General features: G+C 41.1%; 1 long non-coding RNA gene across 1 annotated transcript in view; it reads left to right on the top strand.

The window, feature by feature from the left end:
* LOC108698028 overlaps positions 1-25,417 on the top strand; it is a 108,891-nt gene that overhangs the window by 54,246 nt on the left and 29,228 nt on the right. The window contains exon 2 of the long non-coding RNA XR_001932540.2: positions 13,860-14,005. This is a non-coding gene — a long non-coding RNA (uncharacterized LOC108698028). The remainder of the gene's footprint in view (positions 1-13,859; positions 14,006-25,417) is intronic.

Genomic DNA, 25,417 nt, shown 5'->3' with positions numbered 1-25,417 from the left:
ACCTTCTTGGCCTCAGGCTGCTTTTGAACCACAACTTCCAGCTGTTGCTCAAAACTGTGTCTTGGCCAAGATTGTACAACATGGGGCAGATGTAGCTCCTCTGGGGATTTTTATGGCCTTAGAGCTGCCGCAGAGCTCCACAGACTTTTGTTTCTTTTGGGTCAGGGCACACACTCAGAATCGGGGAGATTAGTCGCCAGGCGACAAATCTCCTCTTCTTCGGGGCGACTAATCTCCCAACCGAAAGGCTATTTACATTTTAGCCGGCGGGAAGGCAGGAGAGGCAGTTTGGGGAGATGGCACTGCTGCGAGGCTCATACACCTCAGCAACCGCTCCTCCTCCTCTGCCCCGCCATTCTGTCAATCCCTGCACTGGCTTCCGTTACCTTTCAGAATCAAATTCAAATTAATGACCCTGACATTCAAAGCACTTCATAACTCTGCCCCACCCTACATCTCTGAACTCATCTCTATATACTCACCCAACCGCTCACTACTCTCCTCTACTGACCTGCTACTAAACTCTTCTCTCATTACCTTCTCACATGCTCACATTCAAGACTTTGCAAGGGCTACACCCCTCCTCTGGAACTCTCTCCCACGGTCTGTCCGACTTTCTCCCAACCTTTCTGCTTTCAAGAAATCTCTGAAAACGCACTTCTTTCGAGAAGCCTACCCTCACTCTGCTTAACTACCAAACGCAATACCACATACACTACCACATTTCTCACCCACTTAATTCGATCTTGCCCAATCCCACACATTGTGTATTACTCCCTTCCCTTTAGAGTGTATGCCTATGCATAGAGCCTTCCTAACCTTTTTCTACCGATATTGATTGTGATGTATGTAACTCTATATGTTCTTTGTATATGTATATGTGATTTAGTTGTATAATCACATGTACTTTACAGTGCTACGGAATATGTTGGCGCTATATAAATACATGTTAATAATAATAATAGTCACTCCAAAGAAGAGGAGATTTGTCGCCAGGCGACTGATCTCCCTGAATCTGAGCGTGTGCCCTGACGTTTATAGTTTCATGCCCAAATATTTGATTTATCAGATTTTTGGACCCCTTTCAAAAAGTGCATGGAACATTCCCATCTGTTTTTTATCTAAGGCTTATGTCACACAGAAGGTATTACAAACTGGGGTATTTTAGCTGGTGGAAGAGCCCCAGATTCTGCAATTGTTGCCTTCCACTTGAATAGTAATAAAAATTAGGGCTCATTAATTACCACAACCACACTTGTGCATATTGACAGTATTCATTAAAAGTACTTAATGAATAAAAGTACTTAATTAAAGTACTAAAAGAGTCAGAAAATTATCCTTGTAATTCCCTACAGTTGTGCTCAGCACCAGTGTCCAGAATAAATTCTAATCAAAACCAGCAAATTACAGTTTAACTCAGACATCAAAAACATTGCAGCAGATTGGTTGGAGGACTGGTTGCTGGGCCAACTATAATTAGAGGTATGGTATCTGTTATCCTGAAACCTGTTATCCATAAGACTCCAAATTACAGGAAGGTTGTCTCCCATAGACTCCATTTTTAATGAAATATTTCAGAGTTTTAAAACATATTTTTTCAAACCATCCTTTTTCTCTGTAATAACAAATTAACACATTGTTACTTTACTCCCAACTAAGATATAATTAATACTTATTGCAGGCAAAGCAATCCTATTGAGTTTAATTCATGTTAAAATTATTTTTTAGTAGACTTAAGGTATGCAGATCCAAGTTACAGAGAAATCCCTTATCCGGAAAACCGCTGGTCCTGAGCATTCTGGATAACAGGTCCCATACCTGTAAGTCATGCAAGTCTCCAGATATTAAACCTGTGCATGTTTTTGTGGGTGTTGAGTAAGAATTGGGAATCACTTGAGAAAGTGACAGTGGTTGAAGGAAATTTTATCCATTATTTTTTATTAGTTTTCCTATTGGTGCAGCTCGTATACAAGAAAAATCTCATGATACCATGATTTAGGCAGGACCACGCATTTGCAATAGTGTTCCTAATGGAATTAATTCAAATGGACAAATACACAACACCATACACCAGGAGAGGTGCTCGGTTCTCAGTGACTTTTGATGAATCTTCTTTACGTTTTATCACGATATTTGAAAACCTATGAACTCATCCTACACTTGGCCAGATAATTACTCTTCAAACAACAAATCACCAAGTGCCTGCTCACCCATGTTGGCCATTTTGAAGCTCAGCAGCTGCTCATATCTGCAAAGACAATTGCAAAAATACCTTGATGTAATAACCTGGAGTGTGGGCTTGGTGATCAGATGACCTTGTAGCCACCCCTACAGTTATGGTAACTATTGTCCACCATGATGTTACTCTTGAGTAGGGATGTAGCGAACGTCGGAAAAAATGTTCGCGAACATGTTCGCGAACTTCCGGACAAAAATGCGAACGGTTCGCGAACGTCGCAAACCCCATAGACTTGAATGGGAAGGCGAATTTTAAAAGCTAGAAAAGACATTTCTGGCCAGAAAAATGATTTTAAAGTTGTTTAAAGGGTGCAACGACCTGGACAGTGGGATGCCAGAGGGGGATCAAGGGCAAAAATGTTTCTGAAAAATACATTGTTGACACAGCGCTGCGTTTTGTGCTGTAAAGGGCAGAAATCACACTACATCACTCAGGTGATGTTTCTGGACACGGAATGTGAAAAAGCTCACACAGCTAGGTGGCACTTGGTTAAAGACTGGGCAAACAATGCCTGCAAGGGCAACGTATACAGTAGTGGATACGGAATATATTATTGCTGCTGTAAAAACATCACTCAGGTGATATTTACGGACACGGAATTATTATTGTTATTATTTAGACAGAATGTGAAAAAGCTCACACAGCTAGGTGGCCGTTGTTTGAAATGAAGAACACACTGGGCAAACAAATTGAAAAAATGCCTGCAAGGTCAACGTATACACTACAGCAGTGGATACGGAATATATTATTGCTGCTTGAAAAACGTCACTCAGGTGGTGTTTCTGTAGACGGTATTATTATTGATATTTAGACAGAATGTGAACAAGCTCACACAGCTAGGTGGCCGTTGTTTGAAGAACACACTGGGCAAATAATGCCTGCAAGTGCACTACTATTGGTGCACTACTATGAAGAACAGCAAACAGCACTGGACACGTTAAAGAACAGTGAGATAAGTAAAATAAAAAATATATATATATATATTACAAAAAAAAATTACTCTGGTTGGTGCTGAACTCCTAGGAGCAGCACACCAGTCCCACTCCCCACCCCAACACAGCTAGACTAATAGCACTGGGCTCTTATAGTAGCAAAGTAAAAAAACAAAAAAGAAAATAAAAGCAGTCCTTACAAGGACTATTGGGTTACAGGCAGCAGTCAGCAGATGAGAGATCAGCAGCAGGACAGCTGCCCACAGCAGCTACACACAGAGCACTGCAGTAGAAGGTAGATTACTAGCCAGCAAAGCTACCTAACCTAAAATGTCCCTCAAATCCCTGCAGAGTTCTGTCCCTACAATACAGAGCAGTATCAAGTAGATTACTAGCCAGCAAAGTTACTATCAACTGTCCCTCAAATCACTAACAGCTCTCTCCCTACACTAGCTCTTCCAAGCACACACAGGCCGAATGAAAAAACGCTGCAGGGCTTCAGTTTATATATGGAAGGGGAGTGGTCCAGGGGGTGTGGGGGTGGTCCAGGAGGGAGAGCTTCCTGATTGGCTGCCATGTATCTGCTGGTCTGGGGTGAGAGGTCAAAAATAGGCGCCAGCTAAGGCGAACCCAAATTGGCGAACGTCTCGCGACGTTCGCGAACATTCGGCGGACGCGAACACCCGATGTTCGCGCGAACTAGTTCGCGACATCCCTACTCTTGAGTGAATGACTCTGATCCAATAGACTGAATTCTATCACTTAGAACAGGGGTCCACAAACTTTTTTACCCGTGAACCGCATTCAATTGTAAAAAGAGTTGGGGAGCAACAAAAGCATGATAAAAAGTCCTGGAGGATGCCAAATAAGTGCTGTGATTGGCTATTTGGCAGCCCCTATGTGGACTGGCAGCCTACAGGAGGCTCTGTTTGGCAGTACACCTGGTTTTTATGCAACCAAAACTTGACTCTAAGCCTGGAATTAAAAAATAAGTACTTGCTTTGATGCCACTGAGAGAAACATCCAAGGGGTTGGTGAACCTGGCTGGGGATCACTGACTAAAGGTGGCCATACATGGAGAGATCCGCTCTTTGGCGATGTTGCCAAACGAGTGGATCTCCCACCGATATGCCCACCTTGAGGTGCCTAACGGGCAGTTGGATCGTGGGACCGCATCAACGAAAAGATGCGGCCGCGATCGGACGGGATTTTTAGTCCCTTCCGATCGAGATCTGGCCGACTTTCGGGGGGCCCCATACACGGGCCAATAAGCTGCCGACTCGGTCAGTCGGCAGCTTTTATCGGCCCGTGTATGGCCACCTTTAGAAGATGTATACAGTGATCTCACTCATGCAAGTCACTTTCTGGACCTGCATAAAATGATGAATGCTACTTCCTGTTCGCAAATTATATCAAGTGGATATAACCTTATATGAACTGATTACCAGGAATCACCAACAGCATTAAGCATACACATAAATAAACTACTCTCTTGCATAATCTGTATTGGTGAGGTTTACTGCAACAGAGCCTCCCACAGGCTAGCAGTCCACAAGGGGCTACCAAATAGGCCATCACAGCCCTTATTTGGCATCCCTAAAGAATTTATGTGCTTATGTGGCTCCCCAATAGTTTTTAAATTTAAGTGTGGCTCATGGGGACCCCTGCTTTACTGGCATCAATCACCTTCGCCATAAACTGGATACATGCAAGGGACCAATTCCCTACCTACTGAACTGGGGAGTGGAAAAGTTGAACCATGATCCTGGAAGTCTTGAGATATTAGTCACAGTATTCTTTCTATAGCTTCTACCAGCTATAAACTGCAGATATAAAGCTAGGTTGTACTTGAGGCCAGTGGCATAACTACCAGAGAAGCAGGGGTAGAGTCCTGCAGCGGGTGGGGTACCCCCGGGTTACCCGCAAAAAAAGCAAGCACCCTGCAGAATGAGGGGAGGATTTTCAGGTGCGGTATAGATGCGGGTCTGCGGGTCATGGGTCGGGTTGCGGGTCTCATCTAAATTTCTTTTCTTATGTAATATTGTCTATATTTTACTCCTTTTAAAGTTTTACAAAGCTTGTTTCTGTACTCGCCCACTTTTGATGACTTCACTTCCGGTTTGTAGCATCATCACTTCCTGTTTGATGGTGGTTGGCAGGTTGCAGGTTGGGTTGCTGATTAGGCAGTTGTGGGTCCGGGTCATGTAGCGGATCAAAGAGGGTAAATATGCGGATTGCGGTTTGGTTCGCGGGCTGCAGGTCTTAGAATTGGTTCCGTGCAGGACTCTACCAGGGGGTGTGATTGGATCAGGGCCCACACCCCCACAGGGGTCCCCCTGCAGATTGTAGTGCAATTGCATTCCTAGTGGGACGGAAACTTTGGAGAAGATATTTGCAAGCAACAAAATATCTGGTGTGCCATAGCCTTTGTTTCTGTCTTTTTGTAGTCAAAGTGTTATGTTAATGTATACATTCTTATATATAAGATTTGCTATTAAATTTATATTGGTATAATGTTCTATATAAATAAGGTACATTGTGCTATTCAGTAGCTGAGATCTCAGTGAAAGTGAACTGAATGTTGTTTAAATAAACCCACAATGTTTTAATAGCCAAGAGCAGTGACAGTTATTGCTGGGCACTATCTGTTGTACAACAGATAATAAGTCTGAGAACAGAAAAGTAATTGCCCTAGTTCTCAAAACAAGCTTCTAAACAGTTGTGATTTGGCAAGATGTTTATCAAGGTTGAAAAGCTGCATTATCAAGCTGGCAGTAAATTATTGCTAAGGCAATTATACCACCCCAATCAGACACTGCACTGAACTGGTCACCAAGGTTGGGAATGACAATTCTGATGCAGTTCACCAAGATAGCCTTTGTCCCCTTCAGAAGAACAGAAATGACTAAAGTTATCAAGTGAAGAAGACATTGTTATCTGAACGCTTGGTCTGGAAGGTCTGCAGACCACTATCTTACTAATGATTCAGATAGAAGATGTAGCCTATCCATAGACATAATTAGCTGCTCTTATCAGGGCCTAGACAAAAGCAGACATGAATGGTGTCATTGAGATGAAGCTCTTACTGCAATGCACAATGGCACAACACGAGACAGCACATGATCCCCTCTCTACAAGCAAAACACAGCGAAGACTTTGAAGATACGAAACGCTCATAAATATTAGAACAAGGAATGCTTAGTCCCAAACACAAAAGTGGAGTGCAAATAAGGGTCATTGCATCCCCTTTTGCCATTTTCTTCAGTGCAACCTATAAAGGAACGTTAATAACCTTCTTACAACTTTTTGTGCCCACGGGGCATCCATATGTCTGTGCCCAGCAGAACCATATTAGTCCCTAAAAGTGTTGCACAATTTTCTTGCATCTAAAAGGGAGTAGTTTATTTCTTTGTATGCTTAATGCTGCTAGTGATTCCTGGTAATCAGTTCATATAAGGTTAGATCCACTTGATATCATTTGCCAACAGGATGTAGCATTCATCGTTTTATGCAGATCCAGGAGGAGACTTGCATAAGGTCACAAGAAGATGACAGGGGAAACAGTCCCAGAATAAAGCTAAGTTTGCAGGGAGAGAGATCTTCAGCCACTTAAGACAATTGTTGCATTGTTTGAGATGGTGTATTCTTGGATTCAGATTTTTAGCTGCTTTGGGGTATGATAAATCTCTAAAGAGTCAAGTTTTTTTTTTTCAAGAAAAATTTGAGTTTTCCTTTTAAAAATCTCAACCAGAAAAATTTGAGGTTTATTTAATGTGCCCCTAAAAGGTTGTGGTTTTGTGCTGCTTAATAATGAGGTGCCCATGTGCCATTACTCTTAAGGCCCCCATACACGGGCCGTTAAAAGCTGCCGACAGACCGAGTCGGCAGCTTATTGGCCATGTGTGTGGCCCTACAACTAGGGTTGCCACCTTTTCCTATATTTTTTACAGGCTGGTGGGGGGCGGGAACAAAAAATGGGTACCGGTAAATTTGTAATAACGGCCTCTGCCTTGGCAGGTGTTACCGGTAAAATAACGGCAGGGTGGCAACCGTACCTCCAACAGGCTTCCCTGACTGATATCTGCCAGATGTCGATCGGGCAGGGTAAAAAATCCGTTGGATCGCAGCCGCATCTGTTCATAGTTGCAGTCCCACAATCCGACCGCCCGTATTGCTGCATTATGATCCGATCGTTGGGCCCTAGGGCCCACGATCAGATCAGCCCAATATCGCCCACCTCAATGTGGGCATATTGGGGAGAGATCCGCTCATTCGGCGACATCGCCAACGATCAGATATCACTGTGTATGGCCACCTTTAGGGTAAGGGCACACCTGGAGATTCGGGGAGATTTAGTCACCCGGCGACTAATCATCTCTTCTTTGGGGCGACTAATCTCCCCGAACTGCTTTCCCATGTGTGTCTTCCACCTGCACAAACTTTGGACTACTTCCTAAAGCAAAGCGACAATAGTGCCATGCCGCGGGCGTTTTTTCATTGAAGCAGGTGGAAAACACGGGAAAGCAGTTTGGGGAGATTAGTCGCCCCCAAAGAAGAGGCAATTAGTCGTCGGGCGACTAAATCTCCCCGAATCTCTAGGTGTGCCCTTACCCTTAGAGTAAAATAGGGTGAGGCAATTGTATACATTATTTCAAGCATCTACAGGCATAGGGTATGTAGGAAGATAAGGAAGTGGTTTGCAAGAATAACAGAGTCAAGAGAGGGTATCTTATAGTGATAAGGTTGCGTTTGAACATAGATGGGAGCATATCTGTATTAAAGGTTACATAAGTGAATTGGAGTTAGTTCTAGTAAGACTGAGGGAGATCTAAGGAGTTGTGAGGGTAGTGGGTCATCAGGGTCAGATAGTACAGAGTGGGAGGATAAGAGGAGCTTATCTAGTTGTATTGGTTTCAAGGAACTAATCAGAGATGTGTGATGGTGTGGGGAGGATAATTGGAGTATGATGTTTAATTGAGTAGAATTCCATTTGCCTTTCGGGAATTGGCTTAGAATATAAAAGTGAAAACTCAGTACTTACAAGGCTGGCACATATTTTAGTTATCAGCTGGAGTATCCATGCTACAGACACCTATAACTGTTTGGCTGGTCATCTCTAAAGCCCCAACTGGTATTTTGAGCAAATATTACAGAAAACCCATTACATTAAAAAATAAATACAGAATTGTGTCAGTTTATATTAGGAGTCTGTGTACAGCTGTGATATTTAAATGCAGCTGGCGTAATGATACATTCATTGTACATATCACTACAAATATTACACGCATTTAGCAAAACTAATGAATAGAAAAGGCAATGAAAGATTCGACACTCGGTTTTAATGCCGTTTCCTGCATTTATTTATTTTTTAAATCAGAGAAAGTATTACGCTTGTCAGTAGACCTTCCTCAGGAATTCTGAACCTTAGAAACCGGGGAAACAAGAATAAAGTTAGGGAAAGGCAGGAAAAACAAATATATTGAAGGGTCTGTCTGATGTTTATTAACAAGAGGATTTCCAAATGAATGCAATCTAATTGCCATTTCCTTTTGATTATCTGAGATATTTTTGCTTACTTTGCCATGCCATGCGGCCGTCAGTCGTTTTCGCGCAGCGTATTAACGCTGGTGCATCCTTTAGACGCTGGCGTCCAAAACGTGCAGACGCTGGCGCATATTCTGGCACACGTCCTGTGACGTCATCTACCGCGTTTAAGGTCATCCACCTATTTAAGGTCGCCAGAAGGTTCTCTCAGTGCCCGAGTATAGGTTCTTCTATCTAGAGTTCCTGGGTGTTATCTAATTATTGATTCTTGATTCTCGACCTTTGCCTGAAACCTCGACCTTGATTCTTCGCTGCCTGGACTGACCTTTGCCTGAAACCTCAACCACGAAACCTTGCTGCCTGAACTGACGATTCTTCTGCCTAATCCATTGTACCGCGAACTGTGTTTGCCTATTTGCTTCCTCCTTGGTCCGCACTCCAAATTGTGCCTTTGGGCCCTGACAGGCACATTATTGGATAAGTAGAAGATGGGCATATTGAACCTCTCTGTTTGAGCACCCACCACCCTCACCATAATGGTGAACTGTAAGGTTTTTATTATCTCCTATACATCGGACACAGTGTAGTGGAAATAGAGGTCAAGGAATAGTTAAAGTGATCCTGTCATCGGAAAACATGTTTTTTTCAAAACACATCAGTTAATAGTGCTACACCAGCAGAATTCTGCACTGAAATCCATTTCTCAAAAGAGCAAACAGATTTTTTTTATATACAATTTTGAAATCTGACATGGGGCTAGACATTTTGTGAATTTCTCAGCTGCCCCTGGTCATGTTTGGGGGGAGGAGGGAGGGAGGGAGGGGTGATATTACTCCAACTTGCAGTACAGCAGTAAAGAGTGATTGAAGTTTATCAGAGCACAAGTCACATGACTTGGGACAGCTGGGAAATTGACAAAATGTCTAGCCCCATGTCAGATTTCAAAAGTGAATATAAAAAAATCTGTTTGCTCTTTTGAGAAATGGATTTCAGTGCAGAATTCTGCTGGAGCAGCACTATTAACTGATTCATTTTGAATTTTTTTTCCCATGACAGTATCCCTTTAACAGGGGGGGCTGGGGGACTCAAATTTTTCTACCCCAATGGAAAGGTGGTCAAGGTATGTCCTTTTCAGTTTTAAATCTGGTCATTTGCTTTTCTATTCTTCCTCTCTCACCTAAAGTTGTGTAAGACTAGTCTAGGCATATCCCAAGCAGGGGTTTTACGGATCATGGATCTTTTCAGAATTTGGATCTTCATACCTTAAGTCTAGTAACATTAAATAAACCCAATATGCTGGTTTTGCCTCCAATAAGGATTGATTATATCTTAGTTGGGATCAAGTACAAGCTACTGTTTTATTATTACAGAGAAAAAGGAAATCATTTGGATTGTTTGGCTAAAATGGACTCTATGGGAGACAGCCTTCCAGTAATTCGGAGCTTTCTGGATAACAGGTTTCCACATACCTGTACAAGCAATCCCTTTGCCTTGCCATTCAGCTTCTCTCCCTACTTCAATAGAAAAAACTCATGGTAACGTCACCTCAAAGTGTACATTTTATTGTGCTTTGAAGAATCAATTCCGATTGCCACCATGAATTCCAAGTGCTCTGACTAATTAGGTGGCCTTTTAAAAAGTATTTCACAGCTTGTAACGCAGACTGTGTCAAGAGTAAAACAGTTTGGGAGTTTTCTGGAGAATGAGAATGATTTTTTACTAAATACTCACAAAATGACTTTTGCATTTTACAAGGCAATATACCTGGACTTAATTACATGAGCTCAAAGGGAGACAAATGGTGTCCAACCTTTGCTTAACATCATACCATTGATCTGGTGAAAAACAACCAAGAACTCCACTAAAGAACTTTCCAAATGATCATTGATCAAAAAGCATTTCTTCCTGCTTCCAGAAAAGTGGATTTTTTCCTCTTTTTATATTGTCTTCTAGTTAGACTAATCGTTCTAACTTTCTATATTCTTATACAAGTCCATTATCTGGAAATCCATTATGCAGAAAGCACCAAATGACTAGAAGATCATCTCCCATAGACTCCATTTTAATCAAAAATATTTAAAAAATGATTTCCTTTTTTCTCTGTAATAATAAAACAGTAGCTTGTACTTGATCCCAACTAAGATAATTAATCCATAATGGAATAGAAGACTTAGGGGGTAAATTATCAATGTTTGAATTCAATTTTTGGCAAGATTTTTTGCACAAAATAAATAAATAAATATAACTTCAAATTATATTTTCAAAAACTCGAATATTTGGTATTTATTAAGCACAAAACACTCAAAAACTTGATTGTAAAACTTCGGCGTCTAAAAGCTTGTGAGTTCATGTAGAAGTCAATAGGAGTTGTCCTATGCAAAATTCAAGCCTTTTTTTTTAAATTTGCGGTTCTCGAGTTTTTCAAGTTCTTTTGAGCTTGTAAACGCACAAATACAAGTTTTAGAGCTTGTAAACTCACAAATACAAGTTTTAGAGCTTGTAAACTCACAAATACAAGTTTTTGAGCTTGTAAACTCACAAATACAAGTTTTTGAGCTTGTAAACTCACAAATACAAGTTTTAGAGCTCGTAAACTCACAAATTCGAGGTTTGTGAGTTGGTTGAGGTTTGTGTATTGTTGGTTGACCTGCTTTTAAAATGTAGCCAGATTTTTATATTGATGTTGCTTAGAAATATTCTATTATCTATAAATTTCTCTTTCTTCTGAGGGCTATGTCTTATGGGTGAGCAAAACACAAGTTTGTGATTTGTTTTCTACTGCTTAAATGCAATGGCAAGTGTCTCATGGCTCTTGCTACTAATGTCAATGAGAAGCAGTCCTCAGGGAATAAAAGGAGGCTTTCATTACCACTACAAGTATCAAAAGGCCATGACCAATCGCCTATAATGAAAGTTAACCCAATTTATCTAGCCTATATATTTAACTAGCCATTGCCCTCTTCCCACTCTTGGTTATGTAGAACTTCTTTGTACAATTGCTTCTTGTAAACAGGTGCCCAAATGCAATTTCACATTATATGTAATTTCTGGGATTTTTTGAGAGGCAAAAGGATATTTTTTCTGTATGTTTGGACTCCGGTTGGAGTTCTAAATAACGATTGCCTGAAGATGTAGCCTGTTTCATGGGAAGAGTCAACTGTTGCAAATTGGTCTAATACCTTGGAAAACCCAAGACAAGCCTTGCAACCTAATTAAAGATAAACAAATAAATCCCTGAGCCTTCAGAAGAATTGGATGATTATTTCCAATTATCTTAAATGTAGCAAACCATTCCTTTAACATCAGAGGAATGAAATAAATTATAGGTAAGGGTTTTTAGTCAATTAAAATGATTATAACTTCAAAGGGGCAAAGGTTTTACAGGTTTAACAATATTAACTGCAAAATGTCTGCCTGACAAGACACAACGCCCATAAATTACACGACTTGCTGAGTATTAATGATACCTACCTCATTGCATGGCATTTTAATGACTATTGACAGACAGTATCATTTAGGGTTTGGCCACACGAGGAGATTCGGGGAGATTTTGTCGCCTGTCGACTAATCACCTCGTCTTCTGAGTGACAATCTCCCCGAACTGCCTCAGCGTGTTTTCCCATAGGCTATAATGAAAAGTCGCCTGTGCTAAAGCACACGCAGCAATGCGTTTTCTATAAGCCGTGTGTGCATTAGCGCAGGCGACTTTTCCATCCATCATCTATCTGATTTCTGTCCATCGATCCATTATATATGTAGGTGTCTATCTATCTATCTATCTATCTATCTATCTATCTATCTATCTATCTATCTATCTATCATCTATCTATCTATCTATCTATCTATCTATCTATCTATCTATCTATCTATCTATCTATCTATCTATCATCTATCTATCTATCTATCTATCTATCTATCTATCTATCTATCTATCTATCTATCTATCTATCTATCTATCTATCAGAACTGCTTATATACATAATGGATAGTACAGGTATGGGACCTTTTATCCAGAATACTTGGGACTTAGGGATTTCTGGATAAGGAGTCTTTCAGTAAGGTGGATCGCCATGCCTGGAAAATTTTTTTTAAATAAATTAAAATTTTAAACCCAACAGGATTGTTTTGCCTCTAGTGATTAATAATATCTTTGTTGGGATCAAGGGATCAATAATGGATAATATAGGTATGGGACCTATTATCCAGAATGCTCCGGACCTAGGGATTTTCGTATAAGGGGTCTTTCAGTAAGTTGGATACCATGACTTACCTCTGTTAAAAATATTATTATTATTAATAATAAATAAACACAACAGGATTGTTTTGCTTCCAATAAGGATTAATTATATCTTAGTTGGGATCAAGTACAAGCTAATGTTTTATTACTACATAGAAAAAGGAAATCATTTCTAAAAATTTGGATTATTAGGATAAAATGGAGTCTATGGGAGACAGCCATTCCGTAATTCGGAGCTTTCTGGATATCAGGTTTCCGGATAACAGATGCCATTAGGGTTGCCACCTGGCCAGTATTTTACCGGCCTGGCCGATAAAGATGATGGCTGATCCCAATGTTATTAATAGGGAAAAAAGATAAATATATAGGAAGGCCGGTATTTTTTTCTGGAAAAGGTGGCAACCCTAGATTCCATACCTGTAATAAAAAAAGCTCTTTATCCTCATAACAAGACCTGACAGTCGTCAATACAATACAGACTGCCATGCAACCAAGAGATGGCCACTGCCTTCTTACTTTGAATTGACTAGAGCAAGAACTTCCAGCCTTATTATGAGATCCTTGTAGGTGCAGGTAAATAGAGGCTTGAGGACTTCAGATTAGACAACCCTGCATCACAGCCACATAGGAACGGGGCTTAAAGTTACCAGGAACATTCCATTCCACAACCTGTGAAAGGAACACGACATGTAATACCCATAAAATTTGCTTTTTACCACATTCTGGAATGCCTTACCTGTGGATTTTTGCAGGTAACAAAAGTCTCCTTTATTCGCAAGAAACTTTTTTTTTTCTGTGTTCCCTTAATATTTTATAGGAAATGGCAACCAAATGGGGTCTTTAATGATACAAATGGCTCTAATTGTTTTATCAGAAAATTTGATATTTTTTTCTGCATTTTTTCCAGAAATGAATGAATTCAGATGAAACAAACGGCAACATGAGCCTTTCTCTCCCGCCTGCCAGTCTGCGCAGCCCTGACCCTTCTGCTTACTACCGTTTTTTAAGGGCAGGGAAATAATCTGATTGTTATCATTCCTGGACCTCTGTTAGGTAACTGATCCATTAGAATGTGTAAGAAAATGTGTTCCTGTTGGTAATGACTTTTAAAAAAAATATTGGCTGCTTACTGGTTGTGTTTGAAGAACCAGGTATTATTAATTGCAGCTACAGGGATGTGTATATGATTTTTGCTTCCCTAAAACTCTACAGATTCCAAAATAATTTCATAAAAATCATACAAGATGGGTAGCACGTTGTTGTTGCCCAATGCAGTATTAACTGGAAGAGTTTTGTTCTGATTGGATGTGGGGAACCCATTATATTCTACCCCACACCACTGACAGTATATGTGTTTATATGCTAGGGAAGCATTCTGCATAGCAGGTCCCATACCTGTATAGGGAGTAAGAGTTTTTATTCAATGTGATCTGTGTATGTGCAGTAATTGGTTTTAAATGACTTGCTTTGGGAAAATACCTGATTTCCTTCTACTACCAGTTATTTTTCTTTTTATAGCAAATCCTCATCCTTTTATCACAGATAATTGCAATACTGTAAATCTGCCCAAACATGAGCTGTCTCGATCAGTCACTGCGCAAGACAGAAAGATTTATGCTTGTGAGGTAGGAGCGATGAAAATGACATGGAAATAAGTCTCCCATCAATAATTTCATAAAAGGGTCAACATGAGCATTTAAAAGTTTAAACAATTGAAAGCCTTTGAAGAATGCAAATCTATGTAGAATTGCTTCAATTATTGGAAATTGTCTTTATAGTGTGTTTCAGATAATGTTGTGAATGTCTAGTTTTTCCATCATTATTAAAATATATAAAGGGTCACCAAACGTATCTTTTTCCCTATTTTTTAATGTTTACTTTGTAGTTGTTTAAAGGGATACTGTCATGGGGAAACATGTTTTTTTTCAAAATGCATCAATTAATAGTGCTGCTCCAGCAGAATTCTGCTTTCTGCACTGCCTCCTTATTCTGCCTCCATATTGGAGGCTAAACCAGCCTATTATGTTTATTTAATGTTTAAATGATTTTGTAGTAAACTTAAGGTATCAAGATCCAGGGTCGGACAGGGAGGCCCAGTGCCCACCGGGGCTGCCGTCTCAGGGCCCCCCCTCCCAGCAGTCCCCGGGGGCCCCCTCCTGAACACGAGACCTCTACCCGCGCTGCATGCCTCCACTAACCTGCCGCTCGTGCAAAAGTTGCAACGTGCATGCGCATCTGCAAGTGACGCGCCGCTGAGTTAGCAGGAGTACTTTCTGGGGGAGAAGGTCGGGGCCCATGAGGGCCGGGGCCCATTGGGTATTTTCCAAGTCCGACCCTGTGAAGATCCAAATTAAGGAAAGATCCGTTACCAGATCCCATACCTGTACATAGGTCCTCCATGCAGTAAAATTTGTAATTTTATCTGTGCATGTATGCCAAGCTTAAATGTTTAATGACAAGATCAGTGTCTGTATGTCCAAGGTCGGTATTTACTCTTTATTCTCCCCTAGGCCACTTAAGGCATAGTGCCCCCCTGACTCCTAGATTTTAGATGAGCCTGTGAACCCCAACCATAACCTACTAACTAAAATGATGCACTAAGCTGCACCAACACCACCTTCCATCAATGACAATATGAGTTATTTTATTTACCACTTGGGCATCATGTTGCCCTCCTAAAGCTCCGCAGCCCTTGTCCCCAATCTTATAGTCCAGTGTATGTCTCTTTATTCTCCTGCGTTCTCTTCCCAAGATTGTGCAAGCTTGCTCAAGTAGGTATAAAAGATGAGAGTCTTGCTTTAATGCACATATCTAAGTTAATTTACGGGCTAAAAGCTAATTATTGCAGCACTTTACCAGGTTAATTATTCAACATTTTGCATATTTTTCCAAGAATTCCAGTTCCTTTGGAGTCTGGGTCTTATATTGTACAGAATAAATCAAAATAGTGTGTCTTGAAGAAAGTACAGAATCTCTATCTTGTCATCTTCATGGACTCCTTGACACTGGTAGAGAGTATCTTTTTTGCCAAGAGAAAGGACACAGTTCAGCTTATACTAGTACTGCATCCAAAAAAAATAAACAACTTCCCAGTGCCTAAAAAGGTAAAATAATAGGTACTTTAATGTAGATAATCTCCTTTTTATCTGGCAAAGAAAGAAATAGATATGTTACAGTGTGGAGTCAAGAAACCAAGCAACTTGCAACAATCCCTTTTCTTTGTTCTGATGAAACGGATACTCTCTGGTGCACAATACAGCACAGAGCCAATACCCTGGATCTACCCCTCCAATACCGACTCCGCTATTCACCCTCTATATTAAATAAACGCAGAAGGGACTGTGCTTCTCACTTTTTTTTTTTTTACAGCCACAATCTTTTTGATTGTACAGTTGGAAAGAATGTTTGGCTCACTAAGTTTGGGAGGAAGTACTGCGTTCTACAACAATTATCTCAGTCATGTAGGCAGAAAATATCCATTAATGCTTCCAAGGTTATCTAATATGTGTCGATTCATGTGACTTTTTAAAAATCATTGATTCGTTAAAGATATGCTTTTCTTTCTCAGTAATGGTTTCAGGATGTCCAGTGCTGTTCTTTCCCTTATCCCACTAGAATAAATCAAACGTTGCTAGTCCTTCGGTGCCATTTATATCCAATCTCTTTGATATTGCCTTTTCCAAAGCAGAGACTTCTAAGTTAAATGGTAACTGAATTAAATCACCTGGCAAATTGCAGATGGAACTACCAGAGGTGGAATGGTGGGCCATATTCATATAGCTAAGTGCCTGTTACCTTCACTTTGTCACTGGTCAAACATGATCATGGACTTTAGCCTTCATAGCTTCCTCCACTTCAAAAATACAATAACCCCCTCCATTTAATTGGAATGGTTAAAGGGATACTGTCATGGGAAAAAATTTTTTTCAAAACGAATCAGTTAATAGTGCTGCTCCAGCAGAATTCTGCACTGAAATCCATTTCTCAAAAGAGCAAAAAAAAAAGAATTTTTTTATATTCAATTTTGAAATCTGACATGGGGCTAGACATTTTATCAATTTCCCAGCTGCCCCTGGTCATGTGACTTGTGCCTGCACTTTAGGAGAGAAATGCTTTCTGGCAGGCTGCTGTTTTTCCTTCTCAATGTAACTGAATGTGTCTCAGTGGGACATGGGTTTTTACTGTTGAGTGTTGTTCTTAGATCTACCAGGCAGCTGTTATCTTGTGTTAGGGAGCTGTTATCTGGTTACTTTCCCATTGTTCATTTGTTTGGCTGCTGGGGGGAGGGGTAATATCACTCCAACTTGCAGTACAGCAGTAAAGACTAGAGTGATTGAAGTTTATCAGAGCACAAGTCACATGACTTGGGGCAGCTGGGAAATTGATAATATGTCTAGCCCCATGTCAAATTTCAAAATTGAATATAAATAAATCTGTTTGCTCTTTTGAGAAATGGATTTCAGTACAGAATTCTGCTGGAGCAGCACTATTAACTGATTCAAATTTTTTTCCATGACAGTATCCTTTTAATTTAAAATGTGGATCCTCTGAACTGGCAGAAAGACAACTACGTTGGCATAACTCAGAACTTGTTAATTTTACATTATCCGTGTTAAAAAGAACGCATAACACCATCAAGGATGGTCTACATATTTCATTGTTACTTAAAGTGTAACTCATTAAATGTTCATAATAACTTTGAAATTTCTTCCTAATTGTGTAATAGAAATATTAACAGATAAATACAAGGGATTCCCTGAATACTCTATTTTGGGATTCTGCCAAATCCTAAATCTGTGGGGAAAGATTAGGCCAAATAACGAAACAAATCCAAGCCCTAATTTAAATATGCAAATTAGGGCTAAGAAGGGTGAAAGTGATTTTTTTAAATTCCTTGTTTGTGTGATGAAAAGTCATGTGATTCGGATTTGGTTTGACCAGAAACTTGGATTCGACTGAATCTGAATCCTGCTGAAAAAAAAGTACATAAATACATAGACATTTCTCCTCTTTGGTTTCTGTAACTTCTTTATGTTACCAGGTCTATTGTCAGTTTTCACCATATGTAATATTTTGTTATTTATTCTCTAGCTGCCCATAGCCTTCATTATCAAACTGCATAGACCTTCTGTGGTTTCATAATCCGCTTATAAGCATGTGGTAGAGCAAAAGGACAAGCCTTTTAGCTGGGTCTGTGTTCAACAACATTTTTGGGAGAATTCTTACTTTGTATTAATGTCTGTATTTTTTTTATGTATACAGCAGAACAATGCAATAACAGAACTAACTGGCCAATGCAATAACAAATACTAATAAATACAGTTTTATTTAAGATTAAGTGCCAAATGTTAGAGACAAGTAGAAGGAGACCCCTGCCCTGTAGAGCTTACACTCTACACATGTAGCATGTCATAATTAAATTCTATCATTCTGCAAACCCTCTGTCTAATTGCTGAATTTACTTCTGCTGCCATATTCTTCCACTGAAATTTATTCCAGTCTCTTTCTGAAAGGAGAATGCTGTTCTCCATTTATCAAATGTTGCTGCTGCTTGAAGTCTGGTGTCAGCACTTTCAGCTTTCCGATTGAGCCCTTGGTGTTTCTGCCTCTCTTGTAAGTAGAATGCCTGTTGTCATACAGGCACCTCATTAATCCTTCATCCTTTAATGTCACTTACTTAAAGGAAAAGGAAAGCCAAGTTGATAATACCATACTTATGCCGAGCAGCCCTTCTAGATTGCAATTGCTGCTTTGTTTTGGCTGCCACCATTCCTAGAAAGTCTAAATCCCACTTGGCGGATGTATGCACCCCCCTCCTCCTATGAAAACTTCCTAATGCACATGCACCCAGACCAGGACAACAGGTCTGTACCTGCCCAGCAAAGATGGCAGCACATGCTAGTGCTGAAGCAGCAGTAGAACAGAATTTAGAAACTCTCAGATGGCTGCAACAAAGACAAAGTAACCAACCGGGATCAAAGTAGGTTGTTCTATTAGCACTTTGGTCCTCCTTGTCTATGGCACACAAGGCGATTCTGAGGTTTTGCTGCATGTGCAATTTCCAGATCAGCAAATTCACAACAACATCCTCAAAATTGCTTCTCTGTAAACTTTTGTAGTGATTGCCTAGACCCTGCCATTACAACCATGGGTCCAGTGATTAATACTTGAAAGTGGGTCCAGGTGATTCCCATAAAAGACTATTGATCTATGGGATTTGGGAGGCCTAGCGATATGCTCAGAATCCCTATGTGCAATGGCCCTTAAAGGGCATGTAAAGTCTAAAATTGAATAAGGCTAGAAATGCTGTATTTTGTATACTAAATATAAACATGAACTTACTGCACCACAAGCCTAATCAAACAAATCATTTATGCTTTCAAAGTTGGCTACAGGGGGTCACCATCTTGTAACTTTGTTATACATCTTTGCAAGACTAAGACTGTGCACATGCTCAGTGTGGTCTGGGCTGCTTAGGGATCGTCATAACAAAGCTGCTTGAGTTCTGCCATGGCTGGGAAGTAAGGCGGGGGCTCCCCCTGCTGTTCATAAGTATGATTGTTTCCCTGCTCAGCAGTTAGGGATCGTCTGACAATTCCTATCCACAGCAGTAAATGAAGGGAGAGTTTCACTGCATACAGTCAGGTTTCTTATAAAAAGAAACATTTTTTAATTAAAGTATATTGGAGATAGATTTCTTTTTCATTAAAGAAAGTAAAAATGGAATTTTATTTTTTTGCCTTTACATGCCCTTTAAGGCACTACTTGCTGAATTAAAATGAGTTAAGAAGAGTTAGTTTATAACTAGACGGTACAATATTGCAACTGGTACATACAAATATTAAAGAAAAATAACTGTTATAGTAAGAAATGTAGTGAAACAATGAAAAACATCTATGCTTCCATTGTTCAATGCTTGAGCGGGTGTTTCCAGCTGGACACAACCCAGAAGATTTGAGACCCACGGGTCATGAGTAGAGATGTCGCGAACTGTTCGCCGGCGAACTTGTTCGCGCGAACATCGGGTGTTCGCGCTCGCCGGAAGTTCGCGAACGTCGCGCGACGTTCGCCATTTTGGGTTCGCCATTGTTGGCGCTTTTTTTTGCCCTCTCACCCCAGACCAGCAGGTACATGGCAGCCAATCAGGAAGCTCTCCCTGGACCACTCCCCTTCCCTATAAAACCGAAGCCCTGCAGCGTTTTTCACTCTGCCTGTGTGTGCTGAAGAGATAGTGTAGGGAGAGAGCTGCTGCCTGTTAGTGATTTCAGGGACAGTGAAAGTTTGCTGGCTAAGTAATCGTTTTGATACTGCTCTGTTATTGGAGGGACAGAAGTCTGCAGGGGTTTGAGGGACATTTTAGCCTTAGGTAGCTTTGCTGGCTAGTAATCTACCTTCTACTGCCAGTGCTCTGTATGTAGCTGCAGTGGGCAGCTGTCCTGCTTCTGATCTCATCTGCTGACTGCTGCAATAACAGTAGTCCTTGTAAGGACTGCTTTTATTTATTTTTTGTTGTTTTACTACTACTAACTACTACTACTACTTATAAGAGCCCAGTGCTATTAGTCTAGCAGTGATTGGGGAGTGGGAACTGGTGTGCTAATCTGCTGCTCCTAGTAGTTCAGCAGCACCAACTTTAATTTTTTTTTTTAATATTCATTTTTTTTTATTTTACTTTTTTTAATTTTACTACCGCTGTAGTAAGTGTATAAGTTGACCTTTAGGCATTATTCTGCCCTGTAGGCATTATTTGCACACTGTTTTCTTCAACCCGCCATCGAGCTGTGTGACCTTGTTCACATTCTGTCTAAATATCCATAATATTACCGTCTCCAGAAAAAAACACCGGAGTGACTTTTTTCAAGCAGCATTCATATATTTTACGTAATCCGTATCCACCGCTGTAGTAGTGTATACGTTGGCCTTGTAGGCATTATTTGCACACTGTTTTCTTCAACCCGCCATCGAGCTGTGTGACCTTGTTCCCATTCTGTCTAAATATCCATAATATTACCGTCTCCAGAAAAACACCGGAGTCACTTTTTTCAAGCAGCATTCATATATTTTACGTAATCCGTATCCACCGCTGTAGTAGTGCAGTAGTGTAGTAGGCAGTTGTTTAAAGAGAACAGTAGATTACTAGCCAGCAAAGCTACCTAAGATAAAATGTCCCTCAATCCCTGCAGACTTCTGTCCCTCCAATACAGAGCAGTATCAAGCAGATTACTAGCCAGCAAACTTACTATCATCTGTCCCTGAAATCACTAACAGCTCTCCCCCTACACTATCTCTTCCAAGCACACACAGGCAGATTTTTCAGATACATTTTTGCCCTTGATCCCCCTCTGGCATGCCACTGTCCAGGTCGTTGCACCCTTAAACAACTTTAAAAATCATTTTTCTGGCCAGAAATGTCTTTTCTAGATGTTAAAGTTCGCCTTCCCATTGAAGTCTATGGGGTTCGCGAACCGTTCGCGAACCGCTCGCATTTTTGCGCAAGTTCGCGAATATGTTCGCGAACTTTTTTTCCGACGTTCGCTACATCCCTAGTCATGAGGCCTCATATCCCACAAGCATCTTATAAGGGGTGACCAACATAATGGAAGGGCTACAGGTGGTTATAAGTAAACTTGTGCCAGCCAGCTTGAGAAAATGGAAGGTTAAGCAAGATAAAAACAACAAGTTATTGAGCAGGTAGCTCATCCCTGGAAGGAAAAGGGAATTCAATTCAATTAGAGATGCAGATAATACAAAATTAGAAGCTATTAGGACATTTTAAGCCAGTTATTCTCCCTGAAATATGTGTTATTTCTACTTTTGTGTTGCGCGCCTTTCACTTGTTCTTAAGTGAGGGAACATCATTACTTTCTCCACTTAATTCATAGAGCGCATCACATAATATGAAATTAGTATTATTCCCAACAGATACTAGAGGCTTTTTGCCTTAATGGGATGTCACACAAATCCCTATAACTCAACTAAATGGCAATAATAATTTATTTACTGTATTTCCTTTATGATATTGTAAATGTATTGTAATTAGGGATGGGCGAATTTGACCCGTTTAATTTTGCCAAAAATTCGCCACCGGCGAAATGTCGCAGACGCCCATTAAAGTCTATGAGCATCAAAAAAAATTTGACGCGCGTCTTTTTTTTGGACGCAAAACGCCATACAAGTCTATGGGAGTCATTTTTTCGCCAAAACAAGGCCCATCCCTAGGGTTTTAACTAAAGCCAGCACCCACTCGCTCTGTTTAGGATTAATTTAGTGCTTTGTTATACGTCAGTCTGAGATGCTTGAGGCAGGCAAAGGTGGGATTGGAAAGGTTATCTCCAAAGGCATCAGTAATAATGTCCTGACAGAATCCTTCTATTTAGCTGACACAAGTTTACTGTTAAACAGAGGCTGCTTAATATAGCAATCCCAACAGCCAATCACAGCCCTTATTTTGCAACCACTAGAAATGTTATTAATGTGTGGCTCCCCAAAACTCTCTCTATTTGAAAATGGCTCAAGGTAAAACAATGTTGGGGAGCTTTTTCCCTACCCCAGTGGAGCTTACAATCTATGGTCCCTCTCAAATTAACACACAGACAAGAGTCAATTTTATGAGCAGCCAATTAACTTACCTGTATGTTTTTAGAAGAAACCCACACAAACATAGGGAGAACATATAAAATCCTTGCTTGTGTCACACATACAGTATATAAACCGTAGATCAAAACATTGTGGTTTGCTCATAGCCAAGCCGACCATCAGGTCCAGACTGAGAATTAAAATAGAGGCCCAAACAGCCCCCACCAGATCACTAAATACTAACTTTCTATGGCAGTTTATAGCAGAACCCACAGATTGCCAGTCCGGGCCTGCTGGCCATACACTATAAGATCTGCTTGTTTGACAAGGTCACCAAATGAGCATATCTTTCCTTAATATCCCATCCATATAATCCAATCCCAAAATGGAAATAAGCGCCATTGGAGTGTGGACCACATAAATGAGGTGATGTGGTCCTTGATCCAATGGGAGAACAAAACTGGTCTGATTGACATCTCACTGATATATGACCAGATTTCCATCTGGTGGGCTTATTGCAGGGCCCCATACATGGGAAATTCAGCTGCTAAAGTTGTCTGAAGGGCCTGAAATGGTAACTTAAATCTGCCCATGTATGGCCAGCTGTAGACTAGCATCCATAGAAGATTAGGGATGTCGCGGACTGTTCGCCCGCAAACTAATTTGCGCGAACATCGACCGTTCGCGTCCGCCGAATGTTCGCGAACGTCGCGCGACATTCGCCAATTTGGGTTCGCCTTAGCTGGTGCTTATTTTTGCCCTCTCACCCCAGAGCAGCAGATACATGGCAGCCAATCAGGAAGCTCTCCCTCCTGGACCACCCCCACACCCCCTGGACCACTCCCCTTCCATATATAAACTGAAGCCCTGCAGCGCTTTTTCATTCTGCCTGTGTGTGCTTGGAAGAGCTAGTGTAGGGAGAGAGCTGTTTAGTGATTTGAGGGACAGTTGATAGTAACTTTGCTGGCTAGTAATCTACTTGATACTGCTCTGTATTGTAGGGACAGAACTCTGCAGGGATTTGAGGGACATTTTAGGTTAGGTAGCTTTGCGGCTAGTAATCTACCTTCTACTGCAGTGCTCTGTGTGTAGCTGCTGTGGGCAGCTGTCCTGCTGCTGTAACCCAATAGTCCTTGTAAGGACTGCTTTTATTTTCTTTTTTGTTTTTTTTACTTTGCTACTGTAAGAGCCCAGTGCTATTAGTCTAGCTGTGTTGGGGAGTGGGACTGGTGTGCTGCTCCTCTAGTAGTTCACCACTACCAGCACCAACCGAGTCAAAATTGTTACAAAGTATCTTATTTGCACCTGTTAGCTGTTCTGAGCTCTCTGCCAAAAGCTAATTAAGTTAGAAACTGTTTTTTTTTCTGGCTGTTCAGTCAGAGAAAAGAGGACTTTCCAGTACAAAAGAGGGACAGGGGGTTGAGTGGTCAAAAGAGGGACAGTTGGGAGGTATGTAAGTGCCACCTAGCTGTGTGAGCTTTTCACATTCTGTCTAAATAACAATAATAATTCCGTGTCCGTAAACATCACCTGAGTGATGTTTTTACAGCAGCAATAATATATTCCGTACCCACTACTGTATACGTTGCCCTTGCAGGCATTGTTTGCCCAGTCTTTAACCAAGTGCCACCTAGCTGTGTGAGCTTTTTCACATTCCGTGTCCAGAAACATCACCTGAGTGACGTAGTGTGATTTCTGCCCTTTACAGCACAAAACGCAGCGCTGTGTCAACAATGTATTTTTCAGATAAATTTTTGCCCTTGATCCCCCTCTGGCATGCCACTGTCCAGGTCGTTGCACCCTTTAAACAACTTTAAAATCATTTTTCTGGCCAGAAATGTCTTTTCTAGCTTTTAAAATTCGCCTTCCCATTGAAGTCTATGGGGTTCGCGACGTTCGCGAACCGTTCGCATTTTTGACGCAAGTTCGCGAATATGTTCGCGAACATTTTTTCCGCCGTTCGCTACATCCCGATAGAAGATCCAATTCAGTCTCTGGAGAATGTAGTTCTGGAAACTCATAGGACCTTATAGCTGCTCGCTCATGATATGTGATGTATCTGTGACATATTTTGGAGGGCAAAAGGAACATTGAAGCTAAAATGTCTAAAAGACTCTTATTTGGTATTACTGTGTACAATGTTTCTTTTGTACAAATTTTTGAATGCCTGTTGTATTCATGAGGGGAAGGCACATAGGTGTTCCCTCTCTTGCCCCTACCCTTCACCTAACTTGCACGTCATCCATATGCACAAATTAGGGGGTGGCAGGGTATATAGACTGCTATGGGGCCCTTCCTTTATTACCTATCTCTATGGCAGGTGGTAAGGCAGAGCTGGTGCCCTCTCTGAATCTGTACTATGTATCTGGCACCATGTATTTTTTTTATCCAACTCCTTCCCCCAGGCAAAAGTGCTCTGATAATCACTTAAGGTGGCCATACACATAGAGATCCGCTCGTTTGTCGATTTCGCCAAACAAGCGGATCTCTCCCCGATATGCCCACCTTGAGGTGGGTGATATCGGGCTGATCCGATCCTGGGCCCTAGGGGCCCAATGATTGGATCATACGGGCGGTCTGATCGCAAGACCGCATCAACGAACAGATGTGGTCCATGATCTTATTGGATTTTTACCCCGGCCTGACTCTCGGCCAGATATCGATCGGGGAAGCCTGTTGGAGGGCCCCACACATGGGCCAATAAGCTGCCAACTCAGTCTGTCGGCAGCTTTTATCTGCCTGTATATGGCCACCTTAAAGGGGAAGGAAACCTAGTCGGCGCAAACCCCCCCTCCCGTTTGTTGCCCAACCTTCCCTCCTCCCCCTGGCCTACAGACGACATCTTCTTCCACGCGATCTTCTTCCTGCTGTGAACGACGTTTTGGCGCA

This window comes from Xenopus laevis, chromosome 1L (genome assembly GCF_017654675.1).
Source record: "Xenopus laevis strain J_2021 chromosome 1L, Xenopus_laevis_v10.1, whole genome shotgun sequence".
NCBI classification, from domain to species: domain Eukaryota; kingdom Metazoa; phylum Chordata; class Amphibia; order Anura; family Pipidae; genus Xenopus; species Xenopus laevis.
Note: the sequence above shows the minus strand (reverse complement) of the source record. Positions and strands in the feature narration are given on the sequence as shown.